Source organism: Gobio gobio, assembly GCF_949357685.1.
Source record: "Gobio gobio genome assembly, chromosome: 1".
Taxonomy (NCBI): domain Eukaryota; kingdom Metazoa; phylum Chordata; class Actinopteri; order Cypriniformes; family Gobionidae; genus Gobio; species Gobio gobio.
Window position 1 is genome coordinate 31,986,407 of NC_137097.1, and position 15,831 is coordinate 32,002,237.

At 39.7% G+C, this 15,831-nt stretch overlaps 1 protein-coding gene across 1 annotated transcript in view; it reads left to right on the forward strand.

The window, feature by feature from the left end:
- Positions 1-15,831, forward strand: part of LOC307127357 (5-hydroxytryptamine receptor 3A-like) — a 48,507-nt gene that overhangs the window by 11,667 nt on the left and 21,009 nt on the right. The gene's annotated exons all lie outside the window — the stretch shown is intronic.

Sequence of the window (15,831 nt, forward strand, 5' to 3'; positions counted from 1 at the left end):
TATATATATAATTTATCTTATATATAAATATAATTTTTATAATATAACATTTTTCTTAAATATATACATGCAGCAACAACAAATTGTAAACACATTAGCGAGTCAAAAAAAAAAAAAAAAGCCAGAAAATAGTCATACAAGTCATACAAGTCATATAAATCAGAAAATGTTGGTATATTTTGCAAATGGAATGCTTACAGCTGATTGGATGAGACCAGGATCCAGGATCTTCTTGCTGTGAGGAGACAGTGTTTCCCACTGAGACACTGGTGCTGCCCTTAATCACAGACATAAGACACACTTTGACTATTTCTGTCAGACGTCTACAGAAGCTCTTACTGAGAATTAACAGAGGTTTAGATGTTGATGTTTATGGTTAATTTGAAGTCACCATTGTGGTGGGAAGCGTTTGCTTTAGTTGGGCTCTTGGTCCCCGTAGTTATGTTAGTCTTTATTTGGCTGCTGTAACTGTGAGAGTGAAACACAATAGTTGTGGCTGAGAAAGCAATGATAAAGTGACATCAGGTTTGGTCAGCTCCTTGTTGATGACTAAATCATCAGAAAGCAAGCAGCTGATGTTGTGTTTTTAGTTTTGTGTGCTTGTTTGGAACAACAATCATTTGTTTAAAGCCACTATGACCTTGTGAATGTACTGTATTGGCACCAATAGCATTAAAATGATAATTCATTCTGAAGGATGATAAAACAGTATATGCACAGACTTCCATCTCACAGGCCGTGGTCAGAGGTGATATGTCAGATGAGAATGTATAGCCGTCATAGAGCAACTGCACATTTGGAGACGCCTCTGTTCCAAACTCTGTCTTGATGCTAAATGGATAAAATATAAATTAACAAAGATTAAAAACATGATGACATCAAGATTATGCCTATGCTTCACAACAACGGTGACAATCAAGTTTGAGTTTATTAATATGAAGCTACCCAGCATGCATTGCAGCATGAAACTTTTTTGTTTTGATTGTCACCGTTGTTGTGAATCATATGCAAAATCTTTATGTGTGTGTGTGACTATGTTAAATATTCTTTCAAAACATTGTACACAGTCTGTTTTATCATCTTTCAGGGTAAGTGATTATTCCAATACTGCTGGTCCCAATACAGTGGATTCACAAGGTTATTGAGGCTATAAACAAATTATTATTTGCCAAACAAGAAAACAAAACTACAACATCAGATTCTAGACTTCCGATGAATGATTTAGTCATCAACAAGGAGCTGACAACACCTGAAGTCACTTTATCTTTGCTTTCTCAGTCATAGCTATTGAGTTTCTCACACATACTCACACAGTTATAACATCCAAAGAAAATCTAACACAAATATGGGGACCAAGAGCACAACTAAAGCAAACGCTTCCCACCACAATGGTGACTTCAAAAGAAACATAAATATCAACATCTAAACCTCTGTTAATTCTCAGTAAGAGCTTCTGTAGACGTCTGACAGAAATAGTCAAAGTGTGTCTTATGTCTGTGATTAAGGGCAGCACCAGTGTCTCAGTGGGAAACACTGTCTCCTCACAGCAAGAAGATCCTGGATTGAATCCCACGATTCTCTCACGATCCAAAGATGTGTGAATTACAGATGATAAGTTGTCTAAAGTGTCTAAAGGTGTGAACTAAGTTTCTTTTGTTTTCATGATTTCTGGACAAACACACACTGTCTGTGAGTTGCTTTGCAATTACAAATGGAAAATATGTCCACAATGAGCACATTTTAACTAGTTTTTAACCTTGAGGTTCCATGAGCATCTATATCGGATGTGCAGAACACGTCAAAAACAGACGTCATAAAAACGTTCATTCTGGCTCCTCAGTGGACGTCTTTTCAACATACGCCTCTAGGGGCAAAGACATTGAAAAGACGTCTTTTGGACATAACTTTGCTCAGTGGGTAAAGTCCCAAAAAAGTGGAGTGTTCCTTTAAAGCTGCAGTGCTATTGGAAACTAGGGGTGCACCGATCCGACTTTTTCAGTCCCGATACCGATACTGATGCCTGGGCTTTGTGTATCTGTCGATACCCGATACCGATCCGATACTATTGTTGAATTAATAATAAACTGTATATCTTCAACCTTATACCTTCCTTGAAGAGACTACCCACTGAGCAAAGTTATGTCCAAAAGACGTCTTTTCAACGTCTTTGCCACTAGAGGCGTACGTTGAAAAGACGTCCACTGAGGAGCCAGAATGAAAGTTTTTATGACGTCTGTTTTTGACGTCTTCTGCACGTCCGATATAGACGTTCATGGAACCTCAAGGTTAAAAACTAGTAATGTGCTCATTGTGGACATATTTCCCATTTGTAATTGCAAAGCAACTCACAGACAGTGTGTGTTTGTCCAGAAATCATGAAAATAAAAGAAACTTCGCTCACACCTTTGGACACTTTAGACAATTTAGCATCTGTAATTCACACATCTTTGGATCGTGAGAGAATTGTGGGATTCAATCCAGGATCTTCTTGCTGTGAGGAGACAGTGTTTCCCACTGAGACACTGGTGCTGCCCTTAATCACAGACATAAGACACACTTTGACTATTTCTGTCAGACGTCTACAGAAGCTCTTACTGAGAATTAACAGAGGTTTAGATGTTGATATTTGTTTCATTTGAAGTCACCATTGTGGTGGGAAGCGTTTGCTTTAGTTGGGCTCTTGGTCCCTGTACTTAAGTTAGCTTTCCTTTGGCTGCTGTAACTGTGTGTGAGAAACACAATAGTTGTGGCTGAGAAAGTTGATGACTAAATCATCAGATAGCAAGCATCTGATGTTGTACCTGTGAGTTTTGCGTGTGTTGTTTCTTTTTAATATTTTATTATTTCCACTATAAGCTTGCGAAAACAGTACTGGCACTAATAGCATCAAAATTATCACTTGTCTTGAAGGATGATAAAACAGTATGTGCACACAATGTTTTGAGCAAATATTTCACATAGTCACACACAGACATCAAGATTTTGCCTATGCTTCACAACAACGGTGACAATCAAAACAAAAAAGCTTCATGCTGCAATGCATGATGGGTAGCTTCATAGTACAAAACTCATGCTTGATTGTCACCGTTTTTGTGAATCATATGCAAAATCTTGATGTCTGTGTGTGACCATATGAGCTATTTGCTCAAAACATTGTGTGCACATACCGTTTTATCATCCCTCAGGACAAGTGATCATTTTGATGCTATTGGTGCCAGTACGTTACATTCACAAGTTAGTTTGCCAAACAAACACACAAAACTTAAAAAAAAAAACATCAAATGATCACTTTCCAAAAGTTTAGTCATCAACAAGGAGCTGACAACACCTGATGTCGCTTTGTCTTTGCTTTCTCAGCCACAACTATTGTGTTTCACACACACAGTTACAGCAGACAAAGAAAAGCTATCTCAAGCACAGGGACCAAGAGCCCAACTAAAGCAAACGCTTCCCACCACAATGGTGACTTCAAATGAAACAAACATCAACATCTAAACCTCTGTTAATTCTCAGTAAGAGCTTCTGTAGACGTCTGACAGAAATAGTCAAAGTGTGTCTTATGTCTGTGATTAAGGGCAGCTCCAGTGTCTCAGTGGGAAACACTGTCTCCTCACAGCAAGAAGATCCTGGATTGAATCCCACGATTCTCTCACGATCCAAAGATGTGTGAATTACAGATGCTAAGTTGTCTAAAGTGTCTAAAGGTGTGAGCTAAGTTTCTTTTATTTTCATGATTTCTGGACAAACACACACTGTCTGTGAGTTGCTTTGCAATTACAAATGGGAAATATGTCCACAATGAGCACATTACTAGTTTTTAACCTTGAGGTTCCATGAACGTCTATATCGGACGTGCAGAACACGTCAAAAACAGACGTCATAAAAACTTTCATTCTGGCTCCTCAGTGGACGTCTTTTCAACGTACGCCTCTAGTGGCAAAGACGTTGAAAAGACGTCTTTTGGACATAACTTGGCTCAGTGGGTAAAGGCACCAGACTTTACTAACTAAACATAACTAAGACAAAATAACAGATGTATGTAAAGTGTTGAATTCTTATTTATTTAAAAAACAATTGTGCATTCAAATCTAAAATAGAATGTAATCAAACTTCTTTAAATAAATGTGTATTGGTCAAACATACAATAGTAATCTGACAGTTACCAAACATTTTTTACACTACAGATAATTGTTTTGGCATATAATCATATCAATATTAAAATGTAGCATTCAAAATTAACAAATAGCCTAATTTTCGGCCATATGCAATTTAATAAAAATTATCAGCTAGCTAATAACAATTTTGTTCTGGTTTCAACTCACTCCAGTCTAAATGATTGTAGGCTAGGCCTATTTATTTTACTACACATTGTCAACAGAAATAAGCTGAAATACTGTTGATAATTAAAAAATCATTCTTACTACCCACTCTTGCTAAATTGGGTAAGCACACTTGTGTTCTCATTTCAGATGCATTCTGAGTAAATTAATAAACTGATTTGTGAGTTCAGTGTTGGACAGTTCAGTTGTTCTAACCCAGGGGTGTCCAAAGTCCGGCCCGCGGGCCAAATGCGGCCCGGGGATGAATTTCAAACGGCCCGCAGCGCGTCTATTAAATTATATTATATGTGGCCCGCCACGGATCATTTACAAATCATGCAGTTTCACGATGTCACCACAAGGTGGCAGTAACAGACTTTAGGCCAGGGAAACAGCGCCAAAAGCGGAACGAAACAGCGCTGCTTGTGCTCTGCGCAACTCGCGAGCTCCGACTCTGAACCTGAACAAATGTGTGTACCTGCTGAGTATTTCGATCACGCGCCCACTAAACAGCCTTCCGAAGCGCGTGAGAAGCGTTCGAGTTCAGCGCTGAGGTCTCCGGTACTGAATCTCTCTGTGATTTGATTTAATTTAAATCCAGTTCAACAGCGCTGACTTAATCAACAACACTAACGTGCAAATCAGCTGAGCCGATTCAAAATACTTTTCAAACGCATTTCGCATTTCGAATTTATCATGGATTTACTGTGGTAACACCTGTAACCGTGGTAATTTGTCAGAAATGTAGGTTAATATCTAATTTGATTTAATTTGTAATGTAGACATGTATTAAATGAGTAGTAAAGGCCAAATTGCAAACTATTTTTGTCATAAACTTGCAGTTTTGTGCATTTGTATTTATTTGTCTAGAGACTAAATACCATTATATATATATATATATATATATATATATATATATATATATATATATATATATATATATATATATATATATATATATATATATATATATATATATGTATTACTTTTTGCCTTGTGTGCACTGCAAAAAATGCTGTCATTTAGTATTTTTGTCTTGTTTCTAGTCTAAATATATCTAAAATTCTTAAATCAAGATGTTACGAGATAAGTTAAATGACATTAGATATTTTCTCTTGTTTTCTGGGAAATAAAATAAAATTGAAGTGAGTTTTTGTTTAAAACAAGCAAATATATCTGCCAATGGGGTAAGAAAAATTATGTTTCTGTTTGGAATCTTTAAGGAAGATTTTGGAAGATTATTTTTCTAATCCATTGGCAGATAATTTTGTTTGTTTCAAGCAAAAACTCAATTCATTTAGATTTTTTTCCCCAGGAATCAAGAAAAAAATATGTAATTTTCCTTAGTAAAAGCATCTTGATTTAAGAATTTTTAGATATTTGGACTGGAAAAAAGACAGAAATACCAAGTCAGAAAAGCACATTTTGTAGTGTGGTTTTACCTGTGGTGATCTAAATAGAGCACTTATTAAATTTAAATAATAATAGAGTTCTAACTCCGTAATAATATTAAAATTTCACCCATTAAAACTTTTTGGTTGATGAAAGTTTTACAGATATTGCTAAATATCTATACATTTCCTATGTCCTATCTCAAGCTACTCTACTGTCAGCTCAAGCTTTTGTCAAATCTGTCATGTTTTGTCAAAACATGTCATTATATATATATAAAATAGAAAAGGGACCGGCCCCCGGGTATGTCCACAAAATCGAATCCGGCCCCCTTTAAAAAAAGTTTGGACACCCCTGTTCTAACCAGTTGTTAAAATGATTCGGTTCAAAGGAGTCATATAGGTCACGAATCGGACATTAGCAGATGCGTTGTGTGCGAATCCCGTCTGTTAGAACATCACGAAAGTTATCAACACACAGAAAACACTTCATAACTGAATATAATTTGTTTCCCGTTTATTGAAAGTATGCTTTATGTCAGCTGGTCAGAGAAATAAGACCCAGAGAGTGTGCGCGGGGGAGGAGCTCTCTGTCACTCAGTCACAAGCGCAGCATCTATTCTATTCATCACTCAAATTAGGCTTTGGCGGGACAAAAATTTGTTCCCATTCAGTTGGTCAACTCGGTACAACACATGACTATGGGATATCGCTCTCTAGCCCCATCTGCTGAAGACACCTTTATTCATGCCTGAAAGGCCAATGACTCATGACGACGTGGGCGGGGTCACGTGCCCACAGCATATAAATGCAGTCGTATGCGTCCTTTCCCTTGTTCTTCAGCTCTTCACCGTGCTGCTTGAACACCATCACGCCACATTTTCGCAAGAATAAAAGCCCACGGTGGTGGTTCTTGTCGAAATTAAGGCAGAAAGTGAAAGCTTATTTAGCAACAAGTTTAGCTTTGCTAACGAAAGGCTAATACGTTTTTCTCAAACAAAATTTTCAAACTTATGCCACATTCACAAGATAATCCACAGTGATGACTCTTGTTAATGGAAAAGACATAAAAGAGAAGTTTTTGGATTGAGTTTAGTACAAATAACAAATGGCTAATAAACTTTGTCGTGATAAATATCTGAACAGGCTCTCGCCCTTGTCCTATGGCATGTGGGTGTTCATGGTATAATCATGAGTAGGGTGTTTGGAATGTCCGTGCTAGGCTGGACCAGATCTCTCCAAACCCAGTGCGTGTACGCTGTGCACTACCGGCAGCTCTACCGTTCCGCTTGGCGGGACAGTGGTCGAACACGGCCCGCTCCGGTCTTCAGGTGCCGATCCAGATACGGCGATCGCCGGTTTTGGAGGCCATGGAGAGTTGGGACGATCGGGTATAGACCGAGGAGTGTCGGTATAGCGTTCACGGGGTGATTCGGTCTCGCTAGAAGCGGGCGAGGAATGCTCTGATGATATATATCTTCAAACCGGGCAGATCGCGTCTCCCCGAGGTGGGTGGAAGTGAAATGATGGCCCTTGCATTGATCTGTATTGGAGAGCGGCAACAAAGTTTGTCGATAGTCCTGCCGTGATACAGAAGCTTGCGGGTTCTGTTTGATTCCTGTAAAATCAGCGATGCAAACTCGGCTGCCGATCTATCCAGATTGGGCAGTAACCCAGCAAAATAGCGGGTTCAGTTTAAGTATGTTGTCAATAAAATGTGTGTTGAGCATACAAGACCTCATGTGTTGATTTGTTAAAACAATCAGATTGCACTGGAATCTCTAACCTCACAGTCTGGCCGTGTGCCGACAGATGAGGATAATGCAGTGTTATGCAATTTACAGCGATGTTTGCAGAAGGACGCTGGATTCCACAGGTGATGCCTGGGAATCCTCGCTGTCTGCCTTGAACAGTGGCGCGTGCACGCACTAACAAAACCGTGGCTTCTTCGCATGATTCCAGTAGGGCTGTCGGCTGCGGTTTCTCTCGCGCCCCCTCTGGTTCAGTGGAGTAATTGCAACTTCATTGTTCGAGAGGGGAAATCCGTGCTCTCCTCAGCAAAATGGCAATTCAAGTTTTGCCACAAGGGAAGATGGAAAAAGAGGTTTTTCAGCGTTAATTCCTCCTCTTCCTCCTCCTCCTCCTCCTCCTCCTTCAAAAAAAAAAGACTTGCACCAGTTGAACAAACACTTTAGAGCGGTTAATGTGTCAAGTTCAAAAAAGCTTGCAATATGTTACCTGTTCTGCCCTCTGCATCCTCGGGATCGGGTTACATCTGTGTTTTTTTTGCCCGATGCATCTTGCCACAATCCACCCGGAGCACAGAAAACATTTCTAAGGTCTCCATCGATAGGATTGCCTGTAGATCCCAATGGCACCGCGCATATCTGAAAGATATGCAGAAGCGGTGTTGGTTCTGCTGTGCCATCAGAGCACAATATTGTTCTCCTAGTTGGATGTAGTGCTCCTGGCTGCAGACAGCAGGGAACAAGCAGTGTTGTAAAACACATGCGCTTGTTTTTCCATTTACAAGCTCTGGGATTTTCAGATAATCTCAAAAGGGGCTGTTATATCTCGGTCTGGGGATAGATTCAGAACCGAACGGAGGGCAGAGGACTTTTGCAGTACTGAGACTGCTGGGGCTCATGGCCTTGATAGCAGTAGTACGGCTGGATTCTCCTCTTTGTGTATGCAGTTCCGGCGTTGGGCGTTCGGTTACTTACTATATGCCATGTGACATTTAAGCATGGTTCAGTAGCGCTGTTGGGCATTCAGACCATGGTCCCCTGGGAGTCCTAGATCTGTTTACAGAAGGAATTCCCCTGGGCAGGGTTACGGCATGTTCATTAGTGATGACAAACATCACAACATGGACAAGAAACTCTGTAAGAGGAGAGTGGTTGACAGCGCTGTAAGAGCTTCACATACATTTATGTGGAATAGTTCTCCTGGTGCTGAAACACTTGACCCAGCAGGGCAAGCGTTATTCAGAATGGAAAATATGACAATGGTCGTATATATGTAGGCAAGGAGGTATTCCCTCTCTGCTGCAATTGGCATGGATGCTCTTGATACGGGGCAGACCTGCGGTGGCTTATGCACTCTTGAATAGTGGTGCAGATCGGGTGCAGAAATGTGGATCTTTTTGCATCTGCAGAAAACCAGCTCCGCCCGCTGTTTTCTTGATTATGGACAGGAGTGCCCCGTACGGGGTGGATGTCCCAACACATGTATAGCCCAGGATTCTGCTGTATGCAGAAGGCTCCATTTTGGTGTCAGCTTGCTGGCCAGAGAAAAAGAAATGGCACACAAGCATCATGGCATTGCTGTTAAGGACATACACCATGGTGTCTTCCCTTATGCAGGGACCTGGTCTCTAGGGGCCTACATGTGAAGAAAGGGAGAATCTGATTGTAGCTACAAAACAGGGCGCTTGCATTCTGAAGCACACCGTGTTGTGTTGAAGTAGCGTATGTTTGAAGTTTGGTGTAGGTGAAAATCTGTATCACCGTGTCAGTGCCTGATTGATACTGTTTTCTTCTCCGAAGAAAAGTCACTCCCATTCCATGCTGGAAGTTTATTGGGCGACTGTTTTGGCTTTCATGAGGGCATTAATGGTGCTGCGCTAAAGCGCGCATTTTCCGGTTCCTTAAGAGGGTCCTGGCATACTTCAATTTTTGCTCTGTTTCGAGCGCAGTCGAGAGCGTGAGTTTTTCAAAGTATAGCCTACTCCATTGGCCACATCAGTGGAAAGGTGCTTTTGGCGCATGTGCACTATATACACTCAAAAAAATAGCACATTGGTTGAACATGATTTAATCGTGGACAGTGGTTCCACGTGATTACACCACATTATCTTAACAACAATGGATGATGTTCAAGCAGCTTGAAATATTTGTGTTAATTTAACATGAACAGATAACATTCACTAAACATGGTTTAAATACTTATTTTTAACTTGAATTAATGTTTTTTATTGAACTTCAATTAATCATGCTATCTTAAATTTAATCCTTGATGTTAAGCCGATATGTTTACATCACTTCCAATGAATCCTATTTATTCAAGTTACTACTATGTTATTAATTAATGAATATCACCCGTTTTCCCCATAATTCAATGATGACTACGGAGGCAGCAAATACACTAAAAAAAATTACTCTTTGAATGATCACAACAAAATAATGGTAAGTATTTCCACATGATTAACTTGCTTTATATTATTAAATCATCTTTAATAGATTTAGCAGGTCCTCAGTCCAAGCACACGCTCTACACTTCACCACAATGGTAACCTCCAAAAACACTAACATAACAAAAAATTAAGCATTAAAAAGTCTCTCCATTTTCTCATCTTGTTAAAAATGCATCAAATTGCACTTTATTTAAACATTTACTCTCCAAATTCAGCCCCTTTGCAAAGCATGATGGGTAGTGAAAGTCTTATTTCTTTGGGTTACTTGATTGAAACATGTTATTTCAAAATGAAAACTTGATGTTTAACAAACGAGTGACAGTTTTAAGCCAGTTTAACATGACACAATCATGTTGAAATAAAAAATAGCCAAAATGGCATTAATTCAACATGAATTGTTCAGGTAAAGTGAACAAAACTGAAAAATCTTTTTTTTGAGTGTAGTGCATTTTGGTTTTCGAGTGCTTTGGTTTTCAAGTGCTCTCTCTCCTCTCCACCTATAGTTGGTGTGTGGTGAGCGCGCTGGTGCCATTGTACTGTGGCTGCCCTTGCATCATCCAAGTGGATGCTGAACACAGCTGGTGGTTGAGGAGAGACCCCTGACATGAGTGTAAAGCGCTTTGAGTGTACAGTAGTACATAGGAAACGTGCTCTATGATTCATGTCACTCGCACATGTGCTGTTGTATGTGCACCGTCCATGGTCCCAAAAATTGGGCTGCACACGGACAGTGTGCGTGGCCATCCGCAGACTTTCCTGATGGTGATAGTTACGTCACACGGACAGTTCACGGACTGTTGGGAGAACTCTCACGTTCTGCTCCATCTGTTGAGAGTGTGAGCTTTTCAAGGTATACTCCTTTGGCCAGGAAGGCCCGGGTATAGTTAATTCTCCGCATCCAGATGTGTCACACACGCAGTCGAATGAGCGCGGATGACCGAGTTCAATACACAGCAAATTCCCCGGTGTTGAATTAACACCGCTCGGTGTTCATATAGGAACCACTAGCAGGGTGTTAAAGTAACACTGAAGCAGTGTTAGAGTTAATAAGATACTTAAGTGATTAATTGAGTGATGATTGTTTGATTATTGAAGACACCTGATGATAATGAGCAGAATCACTGAAGGAAAGAGAAACACAACTACAGCCACAGCTTAAGATGACATCATCTGAAAATATATTAAATCTCCCTTATTATAAACCAGACTGACTTTATTTCTGTCATTTGTCTACAGTTCTTTTTGAGAATTAACAGAGGTTTAGAGGTTGATGTTTTATGGAAAATGTTCACCGTTATGGAGATCAGTGTTTATTTTAGTTGGGCAGTTTGACTTGGTGTTTTATGTCAGGTTGTGGTCTTACTAACACCATTTACTAGAACACATACTTTGTTGCAAAGAATTCCATAAACATAAGTTATCAGGTGAAATAGTTATCATCATAAAGATTTTTTTTTTAACCAAACTAATCTTTGAGAAAAGTGGACAATAATATGTTTTTCCTGCACATGCGCTGTTGTATGTGCACCTTCCATGCATTCTCAAAAAATTGGGCTGCATGCTGACGGGATACTTTGGGCTTAAGTGCAGATGTGTTCGGAATGCGTGCTTCTGAGTGAACTTTGTCCGCAAGCGGTCAAGTCACTCATACGCTGTGGCATGCACACCGAAGACCCTCCTGTTGACGAGAATTTACGTCACACGAATGGTGCGCAGAACGCAGACATCCAAAGTATACCTGGAGCTTTAAGGTCTGCGTTTTAGGCTCGTTACAAACTGTAATGGTGCCGTCATGACCTGATGGTTGATCTGGAGGCTACACAGTAAATTCCCCGATGTTGAATTAACACCGCTCGGTGTTCATATGGGAACCACCAGCAGGGTGTTAAAGTAACACTGAAGCAGTGTTATGCTGCGTTCACACCAAACGCGAATTGAGCGTCAGACGGGAGTGATTTCAATGTTAAGTCAATGGAAAGGCGCGTTGACGCGCGTCTGGAGGTCCCGCGGTGCGCAAGGCGCGTTACGAATTGAGCGTCTTGCGCGATACGCGCGTTACACGCGAATGGGGCTTTTGTGCATTCACGCGTTTGAAGCGAATTCGCGTCTGACGCCCGAGTTGAAAAATTTGAACTTTGGCGTCAATTCGCGCCGCGTTAACCAATCAGGAGCCTGCTCGCTGCTGTCACGTGGTAAAGTGACGTGTATGAGAAACCCTGCATAAATTAAAAACAGTACTATTGTGTCACAAAATGTAGTTTTAAGACGTTTTCAGGTGGGAATGTAGTTGTTTAAAGCTCAAATCTGTGGTTCATTTATAAAGAGAGCGCCTATTTAAAAAAATAATCTTGTGTTTTTGGAGTTGTGAGATCCAGGCGATCACCGGGCAATCACTGCTCATAACCCCAGCGAAGGCAGCCTTTCCTCGGCCAGTCCTTCTGGCGTCTGCCGCTGGCTCTGATGTCCTGTAGTGGTTCGTTTTGTGTAGATCTAACGGCCGAGCTTTGCTCTCATGAATCTATCATTTGTTGTCTGCCAAATCGTTTTGACTGAGGGCAAAGAGAAGTTTAATAACTTTATATTTTAAGGATATTTAAATATACATGTACTGAAGATGATGTAGGAGTTGCCTGGACCACATTTGTGTGGCTATTAATGCTTAATATATATGTTTAATGAAAATGAAAAGAGGCAGAGTGGTGTTTTATGACATATTTCTCCTGGAGTGCCTTGAACGCGCGTCGATTTCGCTTCAAACGCTCGATTTCTACGCGCGTCCAATTCTCTGCGGACGCGCGAATGCATTCAAAATGTTCGCGCGTGAAACTAGGCGCGGTAGACGCGATTTTGACGCTCAATTCGCGTTTGGTGTGAACGCAGCATTAGAGTTAATAAGATACTTAAGTGATTCATTGAGTGATGATTGTTTGATTATTGAAGACACCTGATGATAATGAGAAGACTCACTGAAGGAAAGAGAAACACAAGAACTACAACTGACTTCAGCCACAGCCTTAGATGAAATCCACTGAAGACATTAAATCTATCTTAGTACAAACCAGATTGACTTTATTTCTGACATCTACAGAAGTTCTTATTGAGAATTAACAGAGGTTTATAGGTTGATGTTGTATTGAAAATATATGGTCACCATTATGGTGATTAGTGTTCCCTTTAGTTGGGCAGTTTGACTCTTAAATATTGATGTTAGTTTGTGGTCTTTGTAACACTGTTAACTCAAACACTTAATTTGTTGCGAAACAAGCCGTAAACATAGATGGTCATATGATATATCTTTCAACATCATAAAGGATAGATAATCGACACATAAAAAATACAATTGTCAAATTGTTATTTGGTAGTGATATTACGTTTGTGATCGAATTGTTCTTTTTGAACAAATCTTTTAGGTGAACAAATCTTTTAGGTGAACGAATCGTTCACTGAAATTACTCCCTCCACAGCAACGTGGCGCTATTCGTAGTGAGGAGTGTGCGCATGTGCAGCTCTGTGGACTGTTTCATCCTGTCAATGACAAAACTTCGAGCCAATAGCGTTCGAGTATAAGATGTGATGGAGCATGTGATTTGTTGAGTTCAGTGAACGAATACGCCTTTTACTGACCGAGATGCTTTTGAGTCTGACTCTGACTCTGAACCAAAGACTGATCTCCTTCTCGACTTGATCGTGAACAAACTGTATTTCGTTCGTGAACGAAATGAACCAGCTATTGAACGATACTGATAGCGAACATGTAGAGCTGATGTATTGTGTTTGTATTATTTATTTTCATTGTTGTTGTTTTATATAATTAATACAAATTACTTCATTACGTTTGAGTCATGTCATGCAATTCTCCAAAAACTGTAAAACAAATAAAAAATGCGATATTATTGGAGGTAACGAACACGTCCATCACTGACCTGACCATCACTGAGTTGCTTTTTTGTGTCTGAACGAGAGATCTCGTTCGTGAACGAATCGAACGAACTGGTACATCTAGTTCATGAACGAATTGAACCACCAACGATACTGAACGAACACGGCCATCACTGAACGAGAGAGAGAGAGATCTCGTTGGTACGTTGGTACTGGTGGTACATCTCGTTCGTGAACGAACTGGTGGTACATCTCGTTCGTGAACGAACTGGTGGTACATCTCGTTCGTGGAAATGGATGTCGGTCATTTAGCATGTGAATCAGTCTCGTTCAGCAATAAGCAGAGAGCGGATGGCTGCAAAGCGCAGTTTTAGGCTACGGTTGTTTATAACGCCACGTTCGTTTACCATAATCCCAGATATATGAATGTGTAAATGTCTGACCAAACAATTAAATGTTAATCATGCAAGAAAACCTTTGTGCTTTGGTCTTCTGAACCACTTATTTAAACTTATTTTATTTAATGATAGATTATGCACACATTTTAATATTGATATTATAAATATTAATATTTAATATTTTTTTGTAAGTAAATACGTTTGTTGACTTAAGAAATAATGCATAAGACACTCTTTTTGCCACCTGCTGGGATATTTATGGAATATTAAAAAAATGGTCATTGAATGAATCAGTGAACAAATCTGAACAAATCATTTTGATGAACGAACTGAAAATGAACAAATCTCTTGAAAGAATCAAAATTTCCATCACTATTATTAGTAGATTTTCCCCAGCAATCCTTTCTTGCCAGATATCAAATATTCAGAATTGTATTATTTAATAAATACATTGTGTAAAAAACAACTTTAGGCACACCCACACAAACATCAAGAATCAGCATATTAATCTCAATGACGGTGACATGCTTCATACTGCAATGCATGCTGGGATATATAATCATCATAGTATAACACTCATGACTCCCAGCATGCATTGCAGCATGTCACCATTGTTGAGAATCATATGCTGATTCTTGATGTCTGTGTGCGCAGACATGTCCCCCCCCCCCCCTAAATGTATCTAAAAATCAAAATTTAGGATGACTGATCTGTGGCAGTAAAGCCTTTATGGTGAAAATCTATTAAAACAACTTTTATTAACATTTCTATTATCCACTTTTCTCAAAGATTAGTTTGGTCAAAAAAATAAAAAATCTTTATGATGATAACTATTTCACCTGATAATTTATGTTTATGGAATTCTTTGCAACAAAGTATGCTTTCTAGTAAATTTTGTTACTAAGACCACAACCTGACATAAAACACCAAGTCAAACTGCCCAACTAAAATAAACACTGATCTCCATAACAGTGACCATAATACTGTGTAGGTGTGAAACTCCGTTTGAGCCTTTAGAATCCTTGAATATAAGGATGATGCCTTGTCATGGATACTGGCACCAGCAAAGCATGTTGGTTATCTTCATGCGCTATTGGTGCATCCCCTTTGCAGTTTGCACCCAAGCTGCACTTGGTGGTGCTGCATCCAAATGTGGCGTATATGCCTAAAGTCAGGTTGGAAGTATGCTCTCGTTCGAGCTGTCTGCCCTGTGAAATCTCTGACTCAGAGAAAAACAGGGTACTTGCTTTGTGCTTTGCGCCATTTGCGATTCGTACACAGGTGCATTCGGCAGTTGCAGGCTATGCACTTGCCTGACCAGCCTTTTGTCATGTTTTCCAACTCAGCCAGTGGGAAGCCACTATCTGAGCGATGTCTTTCACATTGGACTGTACAAGGCTACACAGTAAAATCCCCAGAGTTAAATTAACACTGCTCAGAGAACATTTGGTCCCACTCTACAGAGTGTTAAAGTAACACTGAATCAGTGTTAAAGTTAATGAGATAATTGAGAGATTAATTAAGTGATGATTGGCCATTAGTGATGAACACCTGATGATAATGAGTAGAATCACTGAAGGAAAGAGAAAAAGAAAAACACAAGAACTACGACTGACTATAAAAAAGACATTAAATCTCTGAAGATCTCA